We start from the raw sequence: 12,445 nt of genomic DNA, 5'->3' as shown, positions 1-12,445 counted from the left end.
ATACTAATAATAATGCCATGTGGAGGTGAAGTGGAACTTGCACACGTCTGTGTAGAGTGATGATGAGGTAGTTGGAAGTTGGTCCAACATTAATGATGACTGCGAAGCTAGGGATGTTTGCAGAGGGGTTGCGGTTTGAGGAAGGATGAATCTGACCATATCCATGACATGCATTGATCATTGAAAATTGTTTGGATGTAGATCAAAGTTTTTGAAACAATTCATCAAGTTATTAATGGTGATTGACCAAGAGGTGTGCTGACAGATTGATTGCAAGTTTCTGAAAAAGGAAGGCATGTTCTAAAAGGCATGAAGATAGCAAAAATGTGCAAGCTGGCCATCATTGAGTCGAGATCCAATTAGATCTGATTGGATTTTGTGTGTCTCATAATCTGTGAAGAAAATCCTAAGGTTCCAAGTTTGAATATGGATTTTGGCAGGAAGACTGGGCTATAAATATGCAAGCCAAACATATTGTTCAGTGTTGTTGAATGGGAGAGGATAGAGTTGTTGTGAAGTGATTGACTACTGCATAAGAGAGTTACATCAGTCTAAGTGAAAATAGAAAAAGATAATAGTGACTAAGTGAGTGAAGGTTAAACTGGTGATAGGGTTTAATAGAGGTCTTAATCGGTATGGTTTGAGCAATTGTTAAAGCATCTAGACTGCAACAGAGAAGATAACCAGTAGAGTTTACCAACAAGGCAACAATAGATAAAAGTGAATTGGTGTAGTAGAGAGGGTATCTCACTGGTAGAGTGAAGTGTATGAAATGGTTACAAGATTCACTTGTAACAACATAACTACTTTTACAATTTATGTTACCATTAAGATCAATGAGTTGTAGCTCAGTGTAGGGGTTGTAGATCCTTTGGGTTGTAGCCCATAAATCAGTTAGGGGTTCATGCTCCTTAGGTTGGTGTCCTAAACTATCAGGGGTTGGTGCTCCTTGGGCTGGTGCCCTAAATCAAGGGTTGTAGCTCCTTGGGTTGGTACCCTAAACTTTGTAACAAATTTCATTGTGAGGGTGGATTGGAGCAGTAGACTCCATCAACATTGCTCATTGAGGTTTTTTCCATCTTGGATTTTCCTCATACATACTAGTGTTATGTGATGTCCCTTTGTGTGTGGTTGCATTTGTGGTGGTCTCTCCTCTAATGGGTAAGTCTACATTGAGTTAGAATCTATGAACCGATATGCTCAACTAGAATAGTTAAAGGGAAAATTTTGAGAACCATTTATTCACCCCTCTCTTAGTGGTGCATTGTGTCTAATAAATTTCACAGCTCACCCCTTTTGGCAATAAGCCTTTCTGATAGTAAGCTATTTGTATTTGAGCAATAATATCTCTAGGCAATGAGCCCTCCAGGTAGTGAGCCTATTTTTGTAACCTCTAATAACTTGTTATATTATCTTGAGAGTTAACCCTCTCTATGGTTTTCCCCTTGAATTAGGTTTTCCATGTATAAAAATATTTGGTGTCTCTTTTGTGGCTATGTTATGCAATTCAATTTTTTTGTTTTCAAAGATAATTAATATTTAAGACCAATATATTGTCTATTTTAGTTTTAGAATTTGAATAGAATATTGATTCAGCCCCCTCTCAGTCTTCTGGCCTATTCAACAATTGGTATCAAAGCTTGGTCCCTTGTCACTGGCTTAACCACTTGAGGGAGATGTTGATTTGAATAGATGGATCCTATATATAGTAATGGATGGAGAACATCAACTAGAAGAAGAATTGAAGGCAACCCTTGAAGATCTTGAAAGCATGGAATCTGAGAATGAAGAATTAAAAGAGAATGTAAAGGTAGTGAATGAATGTGTGTAGAAGCTAAGAGATCAAATTCAAGAGTTCAAAGCAAGGCATAGAAAAGTTAGTAAGGAATTGAAGCAAGCAAATGATACTATTGTGAATCTAAAATTACATATAGAAGAAAGTAGGAAAATGAAATAAATCTTGAAGAATATAGTTAATCTGAAGACTAAAGAAAATGGGAAGTTAGAAAATGAATTACTGAAGCTGAAATCAGAAGCTAAAGTTAGTGAAAGCAATGCATTATTGGATCAACTATTGTCAATGCAAAAATCTCCCAAGGATAAGGAAGGATTAGGATTCACTGGTGATTATTCAAAAGACAAAGGTTAAGGAAAATAAAAGATGGAGATTGAAAAGAAGACTAAAGGTGTAAACAAAGTCTAGACTCCCAAACATACTACATACAAACATCCGGTTCAACAACCTAATTCTCAAAGGTACTCATCATTTAATGGATATTGTTTTTAGTGGAATTATTTTGGACATAAAGCTCTAGATTATGGAAAAAATGTGAACCAAAATATTCAATGCTTTAGATGTGGAAATTTTGGACATAAGGCTAACAATTGTAGAAGTCAAGTGAATAGCAGAAGCTATAACTAATTTGTGAATTAAATGAATGGATCTCAAGTGAATGTGTTTTTTCAAAGTCATTGTCACACATGTCATAAATTTGTTCATAAAGCTAATCACTATAGATTCAAAGGAAATATAATGAATTCAGGACATAAGAAGGTAAAGTGCTATAATTGCCACACATATGGACATTTTGCTAATAGTTACAGGAATGAGAAGGCTTCGGTAAATAAACCTAAAAATAATGTTATGGCATGGAAAAGGAAGGAATCTATTGTGCCCTCTGCACCTGTGTCTGGCGTGGGTGCTTCTCCCTCTTGAAACTAATCCATTAGTTAGTTCTCAAGAGGAAATACAGTGAAAAATCTAGTTGTCCCCCCTATGAGAAGGGAATGCTTGTGGCAACACAAGTCGGTGTTGATATTGCTAATGTATACTCTGATAGATTGCATATGTGGGAAAGTAAAGTTAAAATTGATGTCATTTTGATAAGACATTTTTGTCGGTAAAACCCTAGGTACTCTGAATAAAATAAATATTCAATGTTTCAATCATTTTGTATCTTGCATTGAAGAGTAGAGCAAGCAGAGAAGAGAAGGAGTTTTAGAGTTCAGTTCATGCACAAGGTATTTTTCATATCTCTTCCTATGAATTCTAAGATATCGACTATTCAAATAATTTAGAATGTGTCTAGATGAGTATATGTTGGTATTTTGGATATGTTGATATGGTTTTGTCATTGATGTCAACACTTCTCAACACTTATCAGCACTTGGAGACTTTGGTTATGTTCACCGACAAGACAAAGACTTATGCAAAGTCACTGGTATTTGGTTCACCGGTAGATTATATTGTTCATTGGCACTTGGAATGACTTGGAAACTACTTGGTTATGTCAAAGACATTATTCGATCACTTGGTTATGGCAATTTGGTTAATTGTTTATTCGAGTTTGCATATTTGTTGTTATCGGAAAATTCATCCAGGATAAGCATCGACAAACTTATCTATTCTAGATCAACACGACATGTTATAGAGATGATTTATTATTATTGTAAATGCATTGAGCCGACATCATGCATCAGATATTGATTTATTTTTAATTGATTTTATTGTAATATCTTTTAGTGAGCCGACCTATTCAATTGGTCTTAGGTTATGGTATATATGTAAGATCTTATTTGTAAGATCATAAAAAGAAGGGATTGTGAATGCGAAAAGGATTGCAATAAGGTATATGCAAAAATAAATAGAGCTATACACGCAAACATCATTTGAAGGTTGAAGGAGGATTTTGTGAAGGCAATCAGAACTAAACCGGCATTGAATCCAACATATGAAGATGCTATTTTATGCAGTACATTATCATTAGATTTAACCATCCAATTGTAGTCAGTGTGACTCTCATTTTGTGATTGAGCAGTGAGCTCTAGGGAGTTGACCTTTCCACATGTGCATAATCCATATTGTAAACACATACTATATGTAGTAGTATCATTTGATTGTGGGTAAGGCTTCCCACTGTGGTTTTTCCCCTTATAGGGTTTCCACGTACAAATAATTATTTTATGTATTGTGGATGTTATTGTCTTTCTATTTCATGCATTAATCTTTATCGGTACTACAATTAACTATTAAGACTATCTACCGACATAAAGTTTGGTTTACCAATATTATGCCTTAAGTTTTGGTTAAGTTAATTTTGGTTGAATTTATTAGAAAACTGATTCACCCCCCTCTTAGTTGTCTCTGGGACCTAACAATTGGTATCAGAGCCTAGTTCTCTTTTTGTAGAAGTTTAACAACTTGAGGAGATCCAATGTCTTCTAACTATTCCAGGAAGGACAGTCTAAAACTTGATGGAACTAACTATGGCATACAGAAGATCAGGATGGAGACACATTTGAATTGCATTGGAAAGGATATATGGGATGTTACAAAGAATGGCTATACTGCTCCTACTCAAGGTCAACCTAATCCACCTAACTTGGCTAAAGATGAGGAAAATGATTGCAAAGCAAGAGAAGCAGTTTTGAGCGGATTGTTAGATCAGCAAGTCATGGGATTGTCAAATAGATCTATTGCTAAATCTATTTGGGACAAACTAGAAACATTGAATGAAGGAGATTCCATAGTCAAAATTACAAAAATTGAATGCTTCCGGGTCAAGTATGAAAGTCTGAAAATGGAAGAAGATGAAAGAATTTCTGCATTTATGGAAAGAGTAAATGAAATTATTTTAGGTATACAATGTTGTGGAGGAACCTTAAGTGAAGATGAGATTGTTTCTAAAGTTTTAAGAGCTTTTCCACCGGCATATAAAATGAAAGTTGTTGCTATAAATGAATTAAGAAAAATGCCTAATGCATCAATATCTAGAGACACTTTGGTTGGAAAACTTTTAGCTTTTGATCTTGAGGAATTTGGTCCTATTACTACTATCAAGATAGATCTAGCTTTTAAGGCATCATCATCAACTACAACATCATCATCATCACATGATAAATTTGATTGGAAAGCCTTCTATGCAAGAGAACTTGAAGAAAGCAGGAGAGAAAATGAAGAACTTGAAAAACTATTTGCAAGGAAAATGCCTAAAGGTCCAATTGGAAGTAAGTATGAAGGTAAAACACCCTTTAAATGTTTTAACTGTAATAAGATTGTGATGAATACTAAGATGGGGAGGGGGGGGTGGGGTGTGTGAATTAGTATACCAAAAAATACTGAACTCAAATAGTTTAACAATTTAGCAGTTGTAGACACCTAAAATTGTCATGTCTAATTAAATAAATATCTTTACTTATTTAATTAATTCATTTATCCTCTCCTAGCCTTATTTCTCCTTTAAATAAATACATTTATTTATTTAAATTGTCCTTTTCCTAAATTAAATAAATATCTTATTTATTTAATTGATCCCACTTCTACTATTAATTAAATAAATATTTATTTATTTAATTAATTCATTAACCTTTTCTACCTATGACACATTCATTCATCTCTTAATTCCTACACTAACCCTCTCATTATTTTATTATTTTCTCTACCTACCCTCTAATCATAGCTGACCATTTATCTTTTACACCTCTCAATCTTATCCCTCCATTTCTTATGGTGTCTTCTATATAAGGAGATGCTTCCTTCATTATCAAACCCTAACTAGCTCAATTACACACTCGACTACACTACGCTTTCGAACTTGCATATGCGGTCCTACTTGCAACCACATTTCCGTTCTTTGTCGAGCTCTTGTGCATATAAAATCTAAGAGCAACTATATCAAGCAAGATCAATGGAGATAGGAAGAATGGAGATCCAAACCCTGTTGGACATGTGATGGTATAATCTTTGTGATTTCATTTGATTTGCATTGTCTTAGGTAATCTTCATATGTTATGGTGGATCTTTGTTGTTGTTAGGCTAGGGTTTTGTGGTTGAATTCAATTAGTCTTTCAATATTATTGTTGTTATCCATTTTCATCGTACACATTTTGGCACGCCCAGTGGGACTCTTGTCCCTTTTGTATTTAACATCTTTTGTTGCAGATTTTATGTTTCGAAGTTGTAGATCTGACATTTTCGACAATATTTTGATATTTTCACGTCTACGTACTTTCAGATCATATTTTTGTTTTTTTGCCGTGTCTGCGACATTTGGAATCGTGTTTGCATCCTCGACAGTATTTTATTTTTCTGCAGATTCCAAAAGTCGCGTCTATGTGCCTTAGTCATGTTTGTGGAGTTTTCAGGTGCATTTGTATCTAGGAGCCACGTTTGTGTTCTGGAATTGCGTCTGTGTCGGCTTTAGGCACATCTACAAAATTTTATAGTGTTTGTGTTTTTGATAACTGCGTCTGTGTGAATTTGTTACATTTTAGGTTTTCTTTGATTTGGTTTTGCGTCATTCAGATTTCAGATTTGGTTGATTTTGAGCTAACATCTTTAGATCTAGCTAACAAAATTGGTGCAGCTTGTCTTAAAAGCAAAATCATTTTGTTGAAGGCCCCCATTTTCAAAAAGTCTTTTGGATCTAAAATTTACCTAACTTGTGTGCTTGCAGGAAGGGGTGATTATTTCAAACAATGCAAACTACTAATAGATCTTTGTTGCACGACCTTGGCAAGGGTTTTTGATCTTTCATTGTGTGTCTTGTTTTCATAGATTAGCAAACACTTCAATTGGTGCACTAAAATTGAACCATTGTCTTTTGTGTCTTGAATAGTAGGCTCTTTTTTTTTAATATTTAGAGGGTCTGTCTCCTCGTGTGGTCATTAGGACTACTAGTGAGGAGAGAATGACCCAAGTGGTAGCAAAAGAAAAGCCATCTTCTTCCAAACCACTATAAATAACTGTATCCATGGTGAAAACTATGGATAATGTGTGCTAATTAGTTCATATCGACACTATGTCTCCCCATAAACCCATTTGATCAAATTTATTTGATCATTTGTAGGGCGTAACCCCTACCGGCTGGGAGCCTTCTATATTTATAGAGCTGAAAGTGCCACATGAGCGGATGCCCTTACTAGTACCTTTTTGTTTTAGAAGCCAAAATCCTTCTAGTTGTTGGGGCAGGAGATTGGACCTCTGGTAGCGGCCCACACACATATGGTTCTTAGTAGAGATAAAAAGTTCACCACGAGGAGTTTTCGTAGGGACTAATGCTTGGCTACCTCGAGAAGTGAGTGCCGAGGGTGGAGCCAGTGGGGTCAAGCATCTAAGTATCCGCTCTGAATAGCGTAGCCTCGGGGGAAACTCCATGTGGGATCAACAACTATTGTCTTGGCCAACCATAAGAATTGTGCTTGACTTATTCTAAACAATCAAACATTCAAGACCAAACACCAAAACATTGTGTCTTTTGTGTCTTCAAGTGTATGCAAAACAATTTTACATCAAACAACACACTTTTCTTTAAGTCATCTTGAGTCTAAACACTTTCAAACATTGAGTCCTCATCAACACTCTATCCTCTTGTCATTAAAAATAGTCAAACATTCATATTTGGTTAGAACAAAACAACTTCACAGATTGGAAAATTTGCACAAAGTTTGCAGAAATGCGTCTGTGTCTGACAAACCCGCATCTATGAAGGGCAGAAATGCGTCTATGTCTTTTGAGCAACATTACAGCATCTTAGAAACGTGTTTGTGTCTGGCAGAATAGTGTTTGTGTCCTTTAAGCATGCCTGTGAAGTATACAGGCATGTCTGTGTTCAGGATTGAAAACTTTCATAATTCAGCAAACAAGAACAGTCAGTTTCAGACTTATTGAGCTTCCTAGGTTATCTCTCTGGTGTTTTCATCTATCATTCAACCTGTCTTTGGGTCTCATAAAGTCTATCACTTCTTTACACCTTACATTACATTCACATTTGTCTAAACTTGAGTCAAAAGGTCACTTGCTTGTCCTCATCATACTTTGTCAACACACTACATACAACAAAATTTTGCTAAGTGGTCCCTCATCAAGGTCTATCACCTTTGGGTCTCATTTGGTCTTACTTAGAGTCAAGGTCAACTTACCTCATCAAAAGAAACTATCATCTCTTTGGAAGCCATATTTACTCTACTACATACATACTTGGTCTTACACTTTGGACATCGCAAGTACACCTCGGATTCATTTACATTCCATCCAACTCTTGGTCTTCCATACTCTTTCCATTTTCATCTAGTCTCACACATCTTGGTCAAGACCTAGTTCGTGGTTGAAACTCGTTCCCAAAAATATAAGAGAGAAACTAAACAGGCTCAAGAATCCACAAACATGAGTGTCTATGAGTATGACAATGATGTCTTTTTCAATACTGATCATAACACATTACTTGACATGGATGCCTATAGAATCATTCCAAATATTGAGAACATGGACACTACAAACAATAATGATACACACAATGACAATATGGAAAACTTTTCTGTACATTCAGTAGAAGTGGAAGACTCCATTATGAATCCCTATTTTAATCGATTGGTTGAGGAAATAATGAGGAGAGATAGACAATACTTTCTACAAGTGATGGCACAAAGTGGAGCCAAGATCCCTCATGATTTCGACATGTCTCAAATAATGGAAAATCAACCTTTGCAACAAACCCACTCCAACCTGGATCAAAGGAGGCTAATAGTGGAGGCAATAGAGGACCACATATGTTGCCCGAATCACCATCACCTTTGTTTCAAAAACCAGAGGTCCCATATACACATGGTCAAGCATATGATACTCACCTTCGCAGACCATTATGGAAGTCTTATGCAAAAAAATATGTTCAATCACATACCAATGCTAAGGATCAACCACCAAAGCAATTGGATATTCAAAGGAATGCTCAAAATTTGGACACAAGGAAACCCCATGTCAAATTTGGGGGCAACACACTAGAACAAACTCATGACATTCCTATAGAGTATGGTATACATGGACAAAATAGATATGCCATTCCTCAACATGACTCTATACCAAGTGGTCCATATACACAACATCATTATAGACCTCCTCCATATGAACATGTGTATGATCAATACCATCCATATATGTAACATTCTCCTCCTCCAATTGGTGCCTCAAGCATGGGGTATGGTCTAAGAAGTCGGTCTCCACCTAAGAACAATTTGGAACAACAAATCAAGTATTTACAGAAGAAAATGGAGGACATAAATACACCGAAGCCAACTTACACAATGAGAGACATATGTCCTTATCCATTTGACAAGAGTATTCCAATGCCTCCTTTTCCTACACATTTTGTGACACCTAAGTTTTATAAGTATAGAGGAAAAGGGGATCCTAAGGCACATATAAGACAATTTTTCACAGCTTTCATTGAGGTAGCAGCAGAAGAGACATATTTGATGAGATTATTCCCACAAAGCTTAGGTGATCAAGCTATGGAATGGTTCTCTCAACTTCCACCTGGAATTAAGTCATGGGGTGACTTAGCAGAGGCATTTATCCAACATTTCTCCTACAACATAGAGACAAACATATTAGTCACTACTTTGTGCAACACCAAGCAAAAAGATGGAGAGTCTTTTTCATCATTTTTACAAAGATGGAGGAATCTTGCTAGCAGATGCTCTTGTGAAATTCCACAAAAACAAATGGTAGAAATGTTCACATAGAATGTTAACAAGGACATTGGTTATGACATGAGAAAAGCTTGTTTGTCCACCTTCAAGGACATCATTGAAAAAGGCTTAGCGACAGAAAAAGTCCTGATTGAGCAAGGAGTCATTAAGATATTTAAGGAAAACAAAGAGGACTTTAAAGGAAAAGACAAGCTGAGATTTTGGAATAAAAACAAGAACACAGTCAATGATGGTGTTGTTGATGCCAATACAGTGCGACCTAAAATCATTTTTTTTGGATCAAGCTCTACAAACAATCAGGTGAATACTCAAACAATTTCAAAGTCACGAAGGAAGTACACTCCATTGGAAGAACCACTTGAGTCCGTTTTCAAAAAGCTAGTAGCAAACAAGGTAATCACAGTTCCAGATTTTCCTCCATATGAGCCATAGGTTAAACCAAATTGGTGGAATGATGATGAGTATTGTGAATTTCATAAGAGCAAGGGTCATAAAATAGGAAATTGTCATTGACTGAAGAACATCATACAAGATCTCATTGATAGAGGTGACATTGAGATTGAAGGACACTCATCCAACCAAGAACATGAGATGTTTAAGGAACCATTCCCAAAACATGACAAGGGAAAGTCTAAAGCCACAGATGACCAAACCAACTATACCAGAGCATCTCATAACTATGATTCAACTATCAATCACATCTCGATGGATAATTATGTCTCTACCATTATCATCAAGGACAAAACACCTGAGAATTATACCCAAAGACCCAAGATTGTCCTAAAAGGCATTAGATCTTCTTCCGAACCTACCTCTAAATGTAATGTTACAACTCGTTGAGGTAAATTCACTTTTCAAGGTGCTCCAACCAAAAATATAGCTTCCTCATCGACCAGACCTGAGTATGACCTTGTAGAATAGTTAGGGAAGACACCCGTGCTCATCTCCATCCTTGAGCTCTTACACATATCCCCCGCACATAAAGCCATTCTTGGTAAAATCTTGAGAGACACTACTGTTCCTATTGATTTGAATGTAGACCAGTTTCAAGCCATGGTGGGATACCTTTCCATTCCACACTCCCTTACATTCATAGAAGCTGACAATGCCTCCGTAAGTCAGCCACATAATGCACCACTACACATTGAAGCCTTCATACACAAACATCGAATAAAATGAGTCTTGATAGACAGAGGAGTAGGTCTAAACATTTGTACATTGAGCACTATTAAACAATTGGGATATTTCGATAAAGATGTGAATTCTATAAACAAAATTACCATCAAAGCATATGATGATGAAGAGAGCTCATCTAAGGGCACAATCACCTTACCTCTCAGAGCTGGGCTAGTTACGAAGGATGTGGTTTGTCAAGTCTTAGACCTAGATCTCACATACAATATATTACTAGGACGTCCTTGGATTCATGAAATGAGTGCAGTCCCATCTACATACCACCAATGCATTAAGTTTCCTCACAATGGAGTTGAGATAATAGTTAATGGTGATCCTAATCCATTCATATACTACAATAACTTGAGACCAAAAATTGAAATGATCATCCCAAGTAATAGGGAAGCTGTTCCTTCTTTTGCATACATTGATCCTAAATCATTAAAACCTTTGACCTCAAAACAAGGTGAGCTTAAAGGCAAATTCCAGAACAAGGACATGGGTGAATACACTTTGAATCAAACCATGTACTTATGACAAGTCATGAGTTCACCAAAAGAATATGGAAGACCACATCCTAATAAGCAGGTATCTATCATTATACTCAAATGGGACCCTACTATCTTTCAAAGATGGGGTGAACTGGAAGAGGAAGACTTATACAAAATGCTTTACAAAGACCCTGAAAATGATACACAAGATCACATTAGCATACCATGTGAAAAGTATGGCAAAGGGTTCAAGATCCTACAAAAATTTGGGTATGATGGCAAAAGCCCTCTTAGCTTAAGAAAGGAAGGCATCATTGAACCTTTACAACCTACATTGACATTCAAAAAGGAATGCTCGAAGGGACTTGGTTTCGTGACTTCCAAGGTCCACACTCAAAGGACAGAAGAAGCGTTACAAATCAAAGCTGCCAAAATTCAACAAGAGAATTGCTATTCCACAGACTCCAACAAATGGGAATGGGGTTCAGACAAATCTGCCAGTGACTACAAGCTCACCAAGACATTCAAAGAGCCAGATGAACCCATAGAAGAAGAGGAATTTTATGAAAAATTCAAAGTTGGTCAAGAAACAACCCCGGAGGATCCCATATAGTCCTTGCCTCTAGGTCCTAGGTTGAAATCACATAGAATGAGAACACCTATCCCAGAATATGCTACTAGTGATGATAATTTGGATTCATTCACGATTGAGACTGATGAGGAGAGTGCCAATGATGACCTTGATAACTACCTCGACATACTTGAATATAACTGCATCTTCAATCTTAGCTCTACTAACTTCAAAGACATCAAAGGCCTTCCCCTTGTTCACCACCAACTTATTGACTGGGACCATGAAGGACCTGCATAGTTTGACACATTCCAAAATGATGAAGCTTTTATTGACTATCTTGGCATATGAGATGATCTTCCCCCTGGGGACCATAAAGCGGGATACACTATAGAACTCAATAGCATGGCATATTTTGGTGAGGGTGTTGGGCCTTCTAGTCGTAAAAATATAAAAATAAAAACAAATCAAGGGTCTTATGGTGAAAACCACATTGTGGTGCTGTCTGACCCCAAAAAAGTAAAAAGAAAGGACATATTTGAGGGCTAAAACTTCTCTGAGGCACCTGAAGATGGAAGGCTCGACATTCTCCTATTGTCATATGAGGAAAAGTCATCCATGTTGGTAGAAGAGACTATCAAAACAAACATTGGCACAAAAGAAGTTCCACACAACATATTCCTGGCTCAATCTTTGATAGAGTCAAAAAGGTCAAAATTCATAA

This window comes from Cryptomeria japonica, chromosome 4 (assembly GCF_030272615.1).
Source record: "Cryptomeria japonica chromosome 4, Sugi_1.0, whole genome shotgun sequence".
Taxonomy (NCBI): Eukaryota; Viridiplantae; Streptophyta; class Pinopsida; order Cupressales; family Cupressaceae; genus Cryptomeria; species Cryptomeria japonica.
This window is presented reverse-complemented; position numbering follows the sequence as displayed.